Here is an 11,370-nt window from a genome sequence, read left to right as displayed (position 1 = left end):
GCTGGATAAAGGCACGAGCCGCCCCCGGGACACAGGGGCAGCCCCACGCAGCCCGGCCCCGCTCCGGGTGCTGCGGGCAGGAGGCAGAGCAGGAGCGGCTCCTCGGGGAGCTGCTGGCGTGGAGCAGGACCAGAAATACACCGCGGCAGGAAGAAAGCAGAGAATGGGAAAAACGGAGGAGCTGATCAATACCTGAAGGCAAGAAACAAAGGGAGCACGGCCAGCAGTTCTGATTCTGACCGCTGCTACAAGGGGCCTGAACTGGAGCCCTGCTTTCTCTTACAAACAGTGCAGCAGTAGCCAAACCACGAGGCGGATGTAAATGAGGGCAGTGACGGCGATGTCTTTCCAGGGGGTCACGTTCATGATTTCCCAGCCGCTTCCCGCAGCAGCCCCCTGTGACTGGGCTGTGGTGGCACCGCACCGGCAGGAGCAGAGCCAGGACCCAGTGCTCCCAGTCCTGCCCCGGCCCCGCTCCGAGCACGGGCTCCTGCTGTAAAACAGATGGTGGGGAAATGGTGGGAGATTAATAATAATAATACTGGTACAAAACTGGAGCGAAGGGATCAGGACGTAACAGGGGCTGAACAATAATTTGATGTCTCTGCGGTAAATGAGGAGGACAGATGCTTGCTTAAATTTGGGGATTAGATTTGGCGGCCCAAAGAAGATAATAAATGACATGATTACAGCATTAAAATGCTAGTCCTCCCGCGGACAAGCAGTGGAGCAGGATGCTTGTCCTGCCGAGGTGGGAACAGAGGGCAGGCCCTGGGAAGGGCAGGGCTGAGCGTTTGGGCACTGGCAGCGGCACCGGTGGCACAAAACCCAGACCCCTCCTGAAGGGCTCCCCAGGGAACACGGAGAGAGTCCTCCTGCCAACATCCTGCAGCGAAATTTCGTGCCGCACACCTTTTGTCTTCTTTTTGTCTTGCACTCTTTGGCCTTTGGTGAATGTTGCTTTTTGGGATAACCTACCTACGGGGTCGTGGGGCAGACAGGGGAACACCTGGGGTAATTCAGCTCCGCCGTGCCGGTGCCCTGCAGCTTGCTCAGCCCGGTGCTCCAGAGGCTGTGAGGTGCTGCCCTGCCTGATGGAGGGTTTGGCAGCAGGACGAGAGGTGCTGTGCTGTGCCCAGGAGCCTGCCACAGCCCGGGTGGGGGCACAGCACGGCCCCGCTCTGCGCCCCCGTGGGCACCTCTGCGCCGCTGGACTCGGTGGTGCGGAGAGGGCCCGGGGAAAGATCCAGCCCACGGGGTAACGGCAAGTGCTGGAGCTGCCCGGGGTTCGTTTGCTGCAGTTCCTGTGTTTATTATTGCTGGAATTAAATAGTTTCCCATGGAGAAATGGCTAATGATGTCACTAAAATACGAGGAGGGAGGAGGCAATCACACCCGCTCCTGACCTGGCTGCTGCTGCCAATTCACACAGAGCCCCTCGTGTGGGCTCGCCGTACAAAAGCTGCCGTGGCAGAGCACACACGGGGAGCGAGAGTGGGCAGGAGGAGGCGAGGGCAGTGCTTTATGAGAGAGAAGGCTCCTCTTCGTGCACAAATATCTAAAAACTATTAATTTTGGGGCAGCAGCTAGGAAGAAATACATGAAAGGGAAATTGATTTCTATTTAAATGGTATGTTTTCATCACCTTTTTTCAGAGCATGAACATTCATCTTTGAGTACCTGTGCTAATTGATTTCAAATGCAATTCAACACAATCACTGTAGAATAATAAATCTCGGGGCGAAGGAGCAGGAGGGACACCGGCGGGATGCGGCACGGCCGGGGGCGGCAGCGGGGACGGGGGGGCCCTGGCCCCATCCCCTGCCGAGCCCCAGCCCCGCGGCAGCTTCGTGCTGATTTAGGCAAGGGGTCCAGTGCCAGCCTGCAAAAGGTGGGCTCAATCTCATTAGGGGAGTCGTTGAGGGATCAGGGAGGTTTAGGGCTAATGCGAAGGGCTCTGCTAATCCCAATAATCCCCCAGAGAGCGGGGAGGTGATGGGGGAGATGGGGCACAGGGCTGCAGAGAGGGCCCAAGCCAGCCGGGAGGCACCCGGGCTGGGGGAGCCGAGCATCTCCAGCAGGGACAGGGCTTGGGGGCACAGGGGACAGGGCTTGGGGGCAGTGGGGGCTGCGGAGAGCCCTATGCCCACACCAGCTCCTCACGGTGAGCTCTTTTTACTAGTGGCTTTGCTCCCTTGTGCTTGTCGGCTGCGCTGCTCCATGTGCTGCTGGTTTCCAGCGTGCTGTGATGCCAAACCCTGCAGTGCAACCCGCTGCCCCTCGGAGCAAGCTGCCAGAAGCCTTCGAGCTCTCCCGGCGAGCCGCTCCTCTCAGGAGCACTGTTAGTCCTCACGAGCACCTGAATTAAATTTATGGCCGGGGATATTGGCTACGGCGTCTCCCTGTGCAGGGGAAAAAGTAAATAACATTTCCTTCGGGCACATTGATCCTCTCCTGAGCCTGCGGATGCTCAGGGAGGAGCACAAGGGGCGAGGAGGGGTGGCCGCGGGCACCTGTGACCCCCCCATCCCAGCACCCTTGGCTCGTCCCCAGCTCGCTGTGGTGCTGCCAGGCACCCAGCCCCCTGAGGGCAGGCACCAGGGACCCACACGCTCACACACAGCCCTCGCACAGGGCGCTGCAGGGGCCTCTCCAGGGCCCGGCAGCTCAGAAAAGCACCTTGCTTTTAGGTGTTTAGCCTCGAATACATAATGGACCATGATACCCAAAAAGCTGCCGTGGAGAAATGGGCTAATGGAAGCCCTGGCTAAATGTAAAACCTGTGGGTGAGAAGGAGGTGAGCGGCTCCTGTCTCAGTGTGTGGCGCTTGTAGGCAGCCTGTTGTGGTACTCACATCGCAAAAGGGTGTTGAGGGAACGGGGAGGGAACAGAAAATAGCCATAAAAATTACTCGCAAGCCAAAAATACACTGTGCGGGAACAGGCTAAAAGAGCCTAATGTGCTGAGCTGCTCAGGGAAAGGAGGAAAGGTGCCCTGGTTAGAGAACATGAGAACTGCTGCTGCAAAAACGATGGCACCAGGCAGAGCCTTAACCCGCCAGGAGAGCGGGGCCCCAAAATACAGCCTAGGGACGAGCCCCCAGGGTGGTGGGTCCATGTCCCCCCCCAGACCTTCCAGACGGACCCGGCACTGGGCAGGGCGGGGGATTAACGAGTGAAACTCAAAGCCCTTTCATAATGAACAATCCATGGGCTTCGACGCGGCTTCGCAGTGCAAATGTTCAATAGCAATATTCATATTGAGTTATCTCCCAATGTATGGGGCGCAAGATTGACTGCTTTGACTCTCGTTTACTCTGAGCCATTTCACACATCCTGGGGAGGTGTGTGTGCGTGGGAACTGCCCAAATCCCGGCCTGTGCCAGCCGCAGGTCCCCACCGCTGCTGTGCGTGCCCCGTGGCAGGGCAGGGCTGGGGCAGAGACCGGCGTGAGTCAGGGGGAAACGTGGGCCCACCTCCTCTCCAGAGAGCCCACGCTGCGTCTTCCAAAAAGGAAAATTAAAAAAAGCACGCTGATCACTGCTAGAGCGATTAAAGCCAGGAACAGTTTGAATGCTCATATTGATGCAGCCGGGACCGTAAGCAAAATAAACCCGGTAAAATAACAGCCAGTGGACAGGCAGAGACCATGGAGAACCTATTGATTGCAGCAGGGTCTCTTTTCTGTGCAGCACAACGATCTCAGAAGAGCTGAGCTCCGGGTAATTTCTAGCAAACAATGTATTGTACACCATTATTTCTGGATCCGGAAAATCGAACCAAGGCGCCCGGGTCTCTCTCGTGTGCCCGCGCTTCAGAGCCGGCTCCGTGCCGAGGCGCGGTGCTCTGCTCTCTGCCCGGGGCTGCTGGGGCTCGCGGGGCCCTGCAGCCCCAGAAAACCTGCCAGCTCCGGGCAGTGCTCGCACAGTGGGGAGCCCAGTGAGGGGCAGAGCATCCCAGTGCCATATGTGATGGCACTAAAGGGCACCCAGTGGATTTATCAGTGGAAAGGCTTGAAGAGATCGGAAGGGAAAGAAGATGCTAAAGGAGCTGGGGCTGGGGCATGGCTGTGGGGGGCACGTGGGGGTGGGAGGCAGGGAGACCCCAGCCCCAGCACCACGAACACAGCTTGCAGCACAGCGGGGTGAGGAGGAGCAGCTTCCTCCTCGTTCCTGCAGCAGGTGAAGTAGTGGGGCCGGTGGCACAGGGTTAATGCAGGCGTGCATTCAAAAATTAAGTGCGCATTATTAAAGGAGAAAGCATCCCAGGGCCAAGCTCCGCTCTGCAAAATATGTTTATTGCTTCGTGCTGCAAGTCGGCGTGGAGGAGGCCGGCACAAATTTACAGCAACAAAAAGGGCAGGCGATAAAATACGGGGTGAAAAACCAGGTATCATCGTGTCAGCAGAAAGGGAAAGCACAAATCAGGAGTTCACACAAATTTACATTCCCTGTGTCGATAGAGGAAGAAGTCTCCAAAGTTTTGCAGTTAATTTGTATACTTTCCCTCCGATGCCAGGGGAATTATAAAGCAGCCAAGCACAAACTCGTGGTAAGTGTATAAAACATTTATAAATCGCTAAGCCAAACAGCAGCCGGCGGTCTGAGGGCCGTGAACCGGGCAAGGGCAGCGATGGGGCCTGGCCATCAGCACGGCCAGCCCAGCTCCGTGGGGTGGCAGAGCTGTCCCCAGAGAGGGGCACCCAGCACGGCTCAGCCCCGTGGGCGCGTTGTGGGGCTGCAGGGATGAGATGTCCCCGGGCACTGGGGCTGTTATATACGAGCGGCTGACGGCTCGCTGTAGTTACAGCCGGTAGGCAATGCCTTGAGAACGGGACTAAAAGCTACAAATCAGCCTGGGAGCACAGTGAAAACCCATCTGTTTCGTGGCCCTGGTGAGGCCAGTGTGGGCCCCATGCCCAGAGAGGTGCCGAGGTCCTGGTGTCCCGTGGGGGATGCCTGGGGAAGCTGCTCCGACCCACAGCCATCCTGGGGCCCAAGCACTGCCCAGATTGCGGTACGTGTTGGGTTGTGCTGCCTGCTCCAGGTGCCCAAATTCCCAGCCCAAGGCTTTTGGCAATATCAGCCCACAGCCCCGAACACAAACACCGCTGCCCGGCCGCCGCAGCTCCGGGGTGTGCGCATCCCCTGGTGCCGCACGGGTAACAGAGAGATTTCGCCGCCGGTTCAGAGGTTGCGAATTTGATAAACCGCCTCATATTTTTCAATGAAAAAATGATGCTTCATCTTTCTAATGACAGCAAACTTGGCGATGGTTTGCAGTAATATATGCCTTTCTTAATACATGGCTCGCAATCGCAGGCCGGCGGTTGTATGAAGAATGGAGTAGCAGGCAAAAGGTTAATAGAGCATTGGTCCTTTTTTAATTGAAAAAATGACTGAGGGACCATGTAGCAGACCGAGCAGTAATATTATTACAGGCTGTAAGTACTGTTCCAGAGACTTACTGTTCATCTGGGAGCAGAGTAATGAACATTGGGCCGTGCCTCCTGCCTCGGCAGGAATGTGAGCGCGCTCTCGACCAGGCTGATAATCAGATCTCTTCTAAAAACGGAGAGCATTTCCGAAATGTTTGTCTTCCTCCTCAGGCCCTCGCTGGGGCAGGATGCTGCAGGAGGCAGGCTCCTGGCAGCACAGGGAGCACAATGACCCGGGAAGGTCACGGGAAGGGTCTCAGGGCTGGGCAGGGCTCTGTGTGTATGGGCAGGGGGTGCCGCGGGGTGCCCTGCGGTTACACATCCGTGCCAACATGGGTGTAAATCAGCATAGCGGCATCGATTTTAGTTAAACTGTGGCGATTTACCTTGGCGCTGGATTTGTTCCCCATTCCTTTCCCTGCCCTGCCCATTCGTGCTGCCAAGTGTCTGACTGTCCCCGCTCCAGCCCCTGCCCCAATGAACGAGCAGTGTGGGGCTCCCCTGCGAGACCTCTGCTGCCCCCATAACCCCCCCAGCACCCCCTAGTGCCCCATAGCACCCCGTAGCCCCCATAGCCCCCCACCCCGCAGGGTTTGGCTCTGCTCCTCGTCAGCTCCGGCCAGGGCAAGTGGCTTGATTTGCACAGACAAAGTGAAATCGCTTCGCTTTTGCGCTATAAAACAATTACCGAGCTTTTATACGCTGCTCTTATCAGCCTGTGGACGTCTTGTGCAGCAGGAAAAAAATAACAGCAATTTGGTTCTTAAAGCCGCCGGCACGCAGCGGGCTGGGACACGGAGCCCGAGGCAGCGCGTGTATGGGGGGCTGGGGGGGTGTGGGGTCCTGCCTGCAGCCCCCGGGAGCACCAGCACCTCCCCACGCTGTGTGTGGGGCTGGACACGCACCTATAGCTGGACACACACCTATAGCACCCTGCCCCGGCTGCCCCGGCCCTGCACAGGACAAGCTCGGTGCTGCGCGGGCGGCTCCTCGTCCTGCAGCTGGCTTGAAAACCCCGGGAGGATCCGCGTGCACCAAGAGGAGAAATGGAGATAATAAATGAGGCCAATAACATGGGAAAAGCTCTCAGAAAGCCTGCAAAAATAGGCCTTGGGACTCAAACTGCCCTGAAATCCTCCCGAGGAAAGACGCTCAAACAATAAATAAAAGATGAAAGGGATAAATTATGGCAGTAAATGGTAACGTGACGAGACACAGAGCTCAGTGCCCCGCGCGGGCTGCGGGGAGCAGGGCTCCAGGCGCTCACCCTGCCATGGGGTGCTGAGCGAGGGGCACGTTGTGGTGCTGGTGGTGGGGCACGGAGCTGCCAGGGGGTCAGGGCTGCCCGCAGGAGGCAATTTGGGGCTGCTGGGGGCCGGCAGGGGTCTGGGTGCTGGCAGCACCGCGGTGCTGGGGATGCACCCGGAGCCCACGGGTGCAGAGGTTGGCGAGGCCAGCACAGGGCACATCCTGCGAGGGTGGGGGGGAAGGAGAAGCTCTCCTGGAAACCCAACGGGTGAGGGAAACGCATCTCAGGGCTGGGGTTTCAGGCATCTTTCTCCTCGCCTTGTTCAGCAAGGGACTGGCCAGAGGAGAGGGCAGGGAGCTCTGCAGCGATGCTGATCCAGGGGCTAAGGTCGTGCCCAGGCCAGACTTTACCAGCAGACATTGCAGGGGGAAGGCGTGGGGACTAATTGATGAGGAATTATCATCACAGCGGCTGTGTCATCCGCAGGGCTGAACTTTGGGCTGGCGGCGAGGCGAAGCTGTTAAAGAGTTGGTGGCGGTGCTTCGGCCGGGCTGAGGATTTATGCTCCGGAGGAGCAGCTCTATCTGTCATCTGTGAAAAGCCTCATTTACAGAGAGACAACATGAGAAAAGGCAATCAGCCTGAAACCTGCTAAGCTGTGAATTTATAAGGGCTCTGCAGGGAGGGGGGCTGCGGGTGCACGGCAGCCTGCGTGGGCAGCAGCCCCTCGGCCCCCCCGAGCTCCAAGAGGAAAAAATGCGCTTGGCAAGTGGCTGCACAGCTCCTGAGCCTCGGAGATGCCAGCCGGACCTCTGCCTCCCCTGGTGGAGGGCTGGCAGCCACAGAGACGTCTCCTCAGGCCACCCGTGGCCACCCCGTTGCCCTGGGGCTGCCCTGGCAGCAACAAGTCCTGGGGGAGCCCCCAGCGCAAGGCGCAGCCGAGCCGCTCTCGGGGTCGTGGCGGTGTTTTTGCCTATGTGAATATCTGCGGGTGCTGAATTATTAAAGTTGTGCAGCCACCTCCATTAGCAGAGCTCACACTCATCCCGTCGCCCAGGTGCTCCCGTGATGGAGCTCCCTATAAAAACACTGACTGAAGGATGGATAGCTAACACCCTCATCTTTGCTGCATTTTTCTCCCCCGTGGAGGATGAGCTTCAGTTACTCCCATCCATCTAATTCTTTCAAGTCATCTTCATTCTGCAATTTCCCCTCACCCCGAAAAGAGTAAAAAATCGATCCATTCCTTTCCAATTTCAGACCGGGAGAGGGAAGGCGCCCGGCGAGAGGCAGAGGATGCTGCTGCCACTCTCCCAGCGCCCCGCAGCCCTCCCGCGCTGCCCGTCAGCGGTGTGTGCGTGCGGAGGGCCGGGGCTATCAATCCTCCCGCGGACAGCGGGCAGGCTGCCCCCACGCTCTGACCTTCGGCTCACCCCCCCATGGCAAAACCTGCATGTTTCACCTTGCTGCGGGACAAAAGGAGCAGGTTCCTCACTGCAGCAGGTGCCACACATGCATGGCAGTGTGCCCGTGACAGGGGGCTGCCAGATCCACCTGTCCTTCTCCATCCTGCCCTGGTTTCTGCCTCCCAGGGACACTCCTGCCTCTCCTTGTGGCACACGAAGGGCATGTGGAGCTGCACAAGGCACAGCCTGAAGCAGAGCCCGAGCAAAACATGTAGGGCAGCGGGGCTTTGCAGTGCCCCGATGGTGCCCCGATGCGTGGTGCCGTGCACAGAGGCCAGGCTGAGCGCAAGGAGAAGGCAGTGCCGGGGAGGGAGCAGACGAGCAGGCTGAAAGAGGGGGGACAAAGCCAGAAACCTGTCAGCAGGGAGACACGGAGCATGCATCGTCCACCAAAGTCGTCCAGCCCCCAGCAGTGAGCATGCAGCGTGCCACGGGACGCAGCAAGGGCTGGGGGAGTGTGCCAGAGCCGCTGCTCCCTGCTCCCCGCAAAGCGCGCCCGGTTTCGGCCTCTCTGTGCAGTTTTTGCCTTGGATAGCATGGGCATTGTTTGCTTTGGCATATTGCATGACATACATTTTTCAGATGGTTAACAAAATAAAAGTCAAATATACACCAGAGTAACATTCTGGAGGTAAATGTCTTTGCCACAGCACGGTTACTCCTGCGCTGGATTTATGCTGTAATACATCACTATTGTACCCCGTGCCATGGCTGACAACAAATATGATTTTAGGTGTCATGCAGCAGGCATTTAATTATTGGAGACATGGACTTAATGGTATTTGTGTCACAGGAGCGAGCGGTACAGATGTGTCTCGACTCAAGGAGACTGAAAAGCCTGCTGCCAAGCAGCCTCTCCTGATAATAGGTAATTTTACAAAAACGGTTAAATGAATCAGATTCAAACGAGATCTGTTTTTTTCATCTGATCAATAGGTCTGAAAGAAACAATGCCAAATATCATGAGTTATTGTACGGCGCTGATGACTGTCAGGACAATGGGGGAAGCAAAGACAAATACACACCTTTTCCTCGGTTATTGCTTTAAGCCTTTTATTATCATTATTATGGGTGATTAAAAATCCCATTAATCAGATGCTAAACAGATTAAGTTCTATGAATTAATTTTCTGGAAATAACTAAGACAAACATTCTGTGCAGAGCTCATTTAATGAAATAGAAGCTGTTTATCTGCAAAATTAGGGCTTGTGCATATCTGAGGGTCCAGCTGGAAAAAACGCACTACCTCGTGGGCACGGGCAGCCGCTCGGGCTGGAGAAGCCGCATATTTTTTACCCATTCTAAGTAAAAGAAAGATCTTGCTCTAAGTAATTTATGATTCATTACACAAATAGCTCATTAGCTAGGGCCAGAAAATAAAATTACGGTCATTTAAGGAATAATTCCTTGATTTAGTATTTAAGAAAGGGAGGCCGCGTGACAGCAGCGTGTGGCGTCCGCCTGGAGCCGCAGTGGGGACGGGGTGCGGGGGCACCGGCGGGGCTGCGGTGGGTCTGGGGACATGGGACAGGGCTCCGGAGCTGTCCCCACACGGTGCCCGGTGGCAGCACCAGCCGCGGCTCAAAGTCCTGCTGCTGGCGGGGCTTGCCGTGCCACCAAACCCTGACCGGCTCCTTCGTGTCACCTTTGCTCTTGGCTGCGCTATCACACGCCATAAATAATTTGTGAGCAGCCGAGGCTGATAATAGGTAACGTTTTAATGGCAGGGGCACATCTCTATCTGCGTGAAGTTTGGCCTGCTGCTCCCAGCTGGGAACAGGAAGGTGTGGAAGGGCTGGGGAGGACTTGGCAGAGGAAAGCCCTAAGACAAACTGTTTTCTTAGAAGCAATTTCGTAATGACGTTATTGCTCGTTATCGCGGATGGCCGCTGGCTCACACCTCGCCCAGCTCCCCGTGTGCCTGCCTCCAGGGGCCCGGCACCAGGCACCCACTGGCTGGGAGCGGGCACCTCGTGGGGTGCTCTGGCACGGGCATCTTCTCCTGGTGCGCCCACCGGGCACGGACCTGGGCTGCTCGGGGCTGGGGCCGGCCTCAGAAGCTGAGGTGTGCCTGAAATGATCCCGCTACCAGCGGGGCTGTCCCCATCCCCAGCGTGGGGAACAGCCCCAATGCCCACGGCATGTCGCTGGTTCCTGAGCACTGCCTGTGTGAGGGAAAGGAAGCACCGAAGGAGCTCCTAAATCCAGTACCCGAGCCTTAAAGCACTGCCAGGGGGGAGCGTTCACTTATAGCCCTCCCCACAAACTGCCCATTGAATGACTGCTTCTGGTGCCTCTTTAAATAAATCGGCGTATTTGTTATTGGTGTTGAAAGCCCCGTGTTTGGCCTTTTTACGTCATTTGATCAGGGAGCAGGGAGAATATTTTAGCAGCAAAGAAGGCACGGACAATCAGGAGAGGCAGGAATAATCCAATCCTCCTCGCGAACGAGGGCAAGGGGCCGCCGCGGAGGTCAGAGCTCCCTTAGCACAATTAGAACTTTAATTAACAGAATTGGCCGAGGCTCCGCCAGCAGAGGCAGCACATCTGGCCCTGCCCAGCGGAGGAGCAGGGGGAGCAGCCTCGGCAGCCCCCGCAGCGGAGCTGGCCCGGGGCCACGGCGAGCGGGGCGACTCTGGGCATGTGGTGCTGCTCAGACATGCTGTCTGCCATCAATACTGCCCAACGGCCTCCTGATTCCTAAATTATGTATCCCTCCCTTTCAGCATCGTGCGTTTTCGTGCAGGGTTAATTATTTTCCATCATTCCGCCTTTGCTAACAGTCGTCTTCATTAAGGGCCCGGGTTCCGCTCTCATCTCTGCCTGGCGGATCCTAATGAAATCAATGGAGCCACATGGGTGTAAATGGGAAAGGGATGGTGACCATCTACATCAAACTAAAATGTGCCCCTCTCCTGCTGATTAATGCACAAAATTAAAGCAAGGCAAAGGCTCCAACTCCTGGCTAAATGTCCCTGCGTGAATTAAAGCAAAAAAAACAGTCTGGGTGGCTCCTCTGGTTCGCTTCCCGAACCTGCAGGCACCTTGCTTTAGGGCTGGGAATCCAAAACGGGGGAAAACCAGGCCGGGAGCCCCGTGCCCTCCGGCACCGCTCTCCGGTCTCGTGGGCTGGCAGCAGAAGGGCTGATCTCGAACTCTTCTTCCCCTGCTTGCATTTCCTGACGGCCACGATTAGAGCAGGCCGAGGTGCCCCTGCAG

Source organism: Anas platyrhynchos, chromosome Z, assembly GCF_047663525.1.
Source record: "Anas platyrhynchos isolate ZD024472 breed Pekin duck chromosome Z, IASCAAS_PekinDuck_T2T, whole genome shotgun sequence".
NCBI lineage: Eukaryota > Metazoa > Chordata > Aves > Anseriformes > Anatidae > Anas > Anas platyrhynchos.
The sequence above is the reverse complement of the archived record's forward strand: the minus strand, read 5'-3'. Positions refer to the sequence as shown.